Genomic DNA, 5,098 nt, shown 5'->3' with positions numbered 1-5,098 from the left:
CTCAACAGACAGTAAACACTGACACGACTTTAAAAGCAGCCGATGTGTCCTTTAGACGGAATGAATGCTATTGTTCCTTCATGAATAACATAACAAGGTCTTCTTATCGATTACAAGAAGTTTAACGTGGGTGATACCACCAATTAGTTTTTGAAAGAAAACTTCGACGAGCATGGGTACCCCCTAGATGTCAAGCGGAAAGACACAATGGAAAGGAATCCGTAATTAAAAATGTTTGTTTGAGGTAATGTTTAAAGGTATCTGGTAACTTTGTCTTAGATCCTTAAAAAATCCTTGATTTAGCTCATACTACAATGATAATTATAAACCTTTAGGTCAGTCAGGAACCCCATGACTTTTACAAGCCGATCGCCCGTCTGACTATGAAGATATTTATGATTGAAAATCGAAATCAAATTTGCGTTTGCCAAACGGTTTTCATTACACTACAGTCTATTTGGGAAAACGAGTATGCATCTCAGATTTAACGATGTTAAACGATCCCTTTAACTGGAATCAATCTTTGTGTATTGTGACATCGAAGAGTACAAAGGAATAAATCCTGAAATTAATTTAAATGTCGTTTACCACGATTTAGGGATCTGCCAATGACAAAAGAATGCACTTATCATCCAAGCGCTAAAAGCTCACTTCTGTCAACATGGCTTGACGAGAATAACATTGAGTAATTTTACGGCTGTTACTCAGAATTGCACGCCCCATTTACCACGCTTAGGAATTAAATTGAATTGAATGTATTTTTCTGCAACATACAAATCAAATTACATTTCAGCGATTCAACATATACAAAATATAACCATTTTGTTAACGTTCACATACTATAATAATAATTATAAATGTTGACATCAAAACAAAGTGTAAGTGATGACACACTATACCCACAATTATTCATGGAGAAATCTGCAGAAGAGGACACAATTACACGATAGTGTGAGACGGGGTAGGGGAGGAAATACGGAAAGACGGAATGCAATACATTTTCTGCAAATATTGCACAATCGTCAATAACCAGTCTCTGCCAACTATCAGTCATTTTTCTTTTAGTCGAGAAAAATATGTGTATCTTTACTTCATGTACTATAAATCATTAATGTAATTTCGGGATTTAACTGGGTGCTTTTTTTCGGAAGTACATATTTATGGCAGGCAATTTGACTGATTTTGTATTTATTGTCGTTCTTATAGAGACAAGAGTTCTTTCTTACATGCGCTCATAACATGTTGTTTGTCAAGTTTGGCTTGTTATTTCCGGTACAATTGACGGCATACCCACCATATCCCACTCACTCACCTACCCACGCACATACTAATTTATTTCTTTTTTTAACACTCCAATTATTAATTACCTTCCTTTTTATTTACTTCAATTGAGAAATACGAAATGAAGAACCATACAATGTCATCGCCAGGGGCGTACGCAGGATTTTTTCAAGGGGGGGGGTTTAAAATATTTTGCTCCCGAAAATTTGAAAATCGCGCCGGCCGAAAAGTCGCTCAGTGGGGGGGGGGGTAAGCGGACACTTTTTTTTTTTTTTTTTTTTAATAAAAAAAAAGAAAAAAAAAGCCAAAGCCAAAGGGGGGGGGGTTTTAGGTTTTTAAATGGGGGTTTACATAAATGAAAATACCAAAGGGGGGGGTTTGAACCCCCAAAACACCCCCCTGCGTACGCCCCTGGTCATCGCAAAGAATAAAATATTTAAGCATAATTCGCCGAGGTAAGAACTAATGACTATCATTATTGATCGTTTAGTTTTTATTAAAACAACTCTCTAGGCACTCACTGAAATGAAATCATATATTTTTTTTCAAATGTCTCTAATATTTATTCTCAAAGGTTTATGTTACAATTCAAACGTATCTCGCGTTATCTGAGATTTTTCTACGTATGAAGCAACCACAAGTACTTGTTATAAACCACATATAATTTCATCAGTCATGGAATTACACCGTATGCAACTATCGGTAAAACATCTAATAAAGTTAGGTATCCTTACATCGAATAATTATTCTTTGTCAAAACGAATTATGATAATTTAACCATTTAACGATTTTTATTGCAACTTAATGAGACATAAAAAATGTCATCTATCTATAACTCTGAGCGAAGATACTTATTTTAATCATTTATCCTACACTGTATCGCTATGTTTCGAACCAAGCCCTATAAAAACGTCTTGAACTTTTTGAAAAATAGGCTAAAAGAACCTGTCTTTACAACTACTTTATTACCTTGTATTGAATCATGTTTTCTGAAAATTCTAAGAATTCCAGGATTGCTAAAATACCTAATTTTTTATGAATCCCTTGAAAAGTGCTGAAAATCACTGAAAAAAAGTATAAATGTAAGTCTTTTAAAGACACTTTTAGAACATTGCTTACTTGTTTTGTATCTGTCTTGTTTAAAGCCGTACTTTCTGTCACTCGAATATATTTTACACTTATAAATAAATCTTACGATACATCGTAAGATCAGTCATGATACATAGAGTTAAACGGTGCTCCTGTCCAAAACTTTGTTCGCCGACTTGGAGTGTTATACAGTGCGTCCCAGAAAAAACGAAACCGAGAATTATCGATGTTTTATAATAACTTAGTCACATCGATATATGAAACATATTAATCGATATATGAAACATATTATGAAAGCTTAGATCCTCCTCTTTCATTTTATCAAGCTCATATGATGCATATTTAACGCATGGGTGATTAAAATGAATTTGAAGAGAGGAAACCAAAAAGTAATTTGACGGACGGTATCTGAATTTGAAAGAGAAAATCACATTTCTAGAAAGCTGAGTTTCTGCCCTTTCATTTGACACCTCAGTCAGGAAATATGAGCTAGGAATAACAAAGTTTTGTTTGTTTAAAGTAGTGCTTGCATTTCCATAATTTTATCAAACGAATGCGTTTTCATTGGCTGCCTGCTATAGCAACAAACGGAATCGACAAAAGACTTAACTCCGTTTAGTTGACAATCAGCCATGCATGATATGAGGAAAGCACCTTAACGCACCTCAACGCTCGGTCGACGATCATGTTAACTCAGTTGTTGCGGGAATTAGCACATGAAAGAGTAACCACATTGTTTTAAATCTAAAAAAATGCACATGAGGGGAAATCACTCAAGCAAGCGACCCAAACTTCATGAACAGTGGGGTAGCTACAGTGGGGCACGGGGGCACGAGCAAAGCGAGAAAAGGGAGGAGAAGGGAAATACGGAAAAGAAGACGCCTGGGCCACCTTCCACCCCCTCCCTAATCAGAGTATTAATATTTATTTTCCGAGGAAGACCACACCCCCCCCTATCTCTCTCTCTCTCTCTCTCTCTCTCAATTGAAGGACTCTTACGTCGCCTCTGCTTATCATTCCACCGAAGATGTTTCGACCGAGGCGTCAAGGTTATGCTGTATAATGAGCGCCAATTAACGCGAATCCATCTGGTCACTCGCATCGACCATCAATCCCAACATGACTGGGGGATGACTTGTCGAGCAAAAAAGGTAGTAGGTATGTTGCATTCAAATTTTGAAAATGTAGTCAGAACCATTTGAAGGTAAAATGCTTGAAGGAATCTAACGAAATTGGATATTGCCCTTTCTACATTAACATTATTGTAATCGTGATATTTTTTAAGCAACTATATAACGCATGGCTGCAGATGGGTCTACCTGGAATGTAAAGACATCAATGTCATTCGTATTATTTTGAACGCGTACTGTCAGTTAAAAACTCTCCTGAAAATCGTTCACTGTCCCATAAATATCCTGCTGTGATCGTGAATGGATGTGATTTGTTATTAACTAAAAAATCTTTTATCTCCGGATTTCATTTAGCTAATTGACAGCCGCGTTTTGATGGCATCTAGCCCCGATTATCAATATACATCTTCACCACGTTGCCTCTCGTGAAAGGCAGCCTTACTATATTGAACTGCATAAAGTCTACTTGAATGAATGTGTTGTTGATTTCTCCTCGAGCTGTTTATTCCAATCTAAAATCGTAATAGTCGTGAGGCCATGTATTATCTCACTTTTTTTTTGAAGCGTTTTCTTTGGCAAGTAAGTGAACCCAGCATATACCGAATATCCGACGCCCGCCAAATCAGAAAGTCGTAAAACAGGAATCTCTGCGGAATTCTAATCGCCGAGAAGGGTACGCGCGGGTATTGGAATAGATTCTGGAAACCCCTTTGGTGTTTATCTTTGTTTTATTGAAAAACATCGCTTGGTAATCGGTGTAATGATCGAGAATTCCGGATATGTTGTTTGATAGCTGTTTAGGAATGGGAATGGGCGCTAAGGGCGAAATGTGATGCTGACAAGAGTTACTTATGAGGTTCACGCCCAGAGACCAAGTGTAATTGGAAAGATGGGGAACAGAAGGGGTGCAAATGGTGGAGAAGAGTAGGATGATATTAGAGAAGGAGGGAAGAGGAGGCCGGACATGTAAAAAGGAAGGGGACAAATAAGATATAGAAGAAGAGGGTGTGAAGAAAATGAAGAAGTCAGGGGGTAATATCAAGTAGGAGAAGAGGTTACAGAAACATGAAATAGAAAATAAAAGTAGTGTGAAAAAGCGTACATGATTACTTTTTTTCTTGTTAACATGCTTGAAATTCACCATGGCTGTTGCATAATCATGAAGCTTAGCGCAGCTTAGCAGACATTGCAGTTAAAAATGAAGTTTATTTGGTAAAGCCGGGAACATAATATCCACAATCCTCGGAAGCGCTTACTAGAGACGTTATATCATAATGTGATATGCGTTATACAAGAAGGGCATATTATTATTATTGTTCCATATTTACATCCAAAACAATTCAGATTTATACAAACTAAAGATTACAAAGCATAACAGGCATACAACGTAAATGAGGTATAGTTTACGGTAAATAGGAAAAAGTTTCGAGCGAAAAGTAGATAGAACAGTAAATTTTTTTTTTTAAAGAAGCTTGCACACGATCAAGCTCAAGTAAAGAGTGGTACATGTATTTTAAAGTCTGAATAATATTCAGGAAAAGGTGAAATGTTAAAGTAGTACGATATTCAAGTAACGTACATCGGCTCTTTTTTTTAAA

Source organism: Strongylocentrotus purpuratus, unplaced genomic scaffold, assembly GCF_000002235.5.
Source record: "Strongylocentrotus purpuratus isolate Spur 01 unplaced genomic scaffold, Spur_5.0 spur5_scaffold_9, whole genome shotgun sequence".
NCBI classification, from domain to species: Eukaryota; Metazoa; Echinodermata; class Echinoidea; order Camarodonta; family Strongylocentrotidae; genus Strongylocentrotus; species Strongylocentrotus purpuratus.
The sequence above is the reverse complement of the archived record's forward strand: the minus strand, read 5'-3'. Positions refer to the sequence as shown.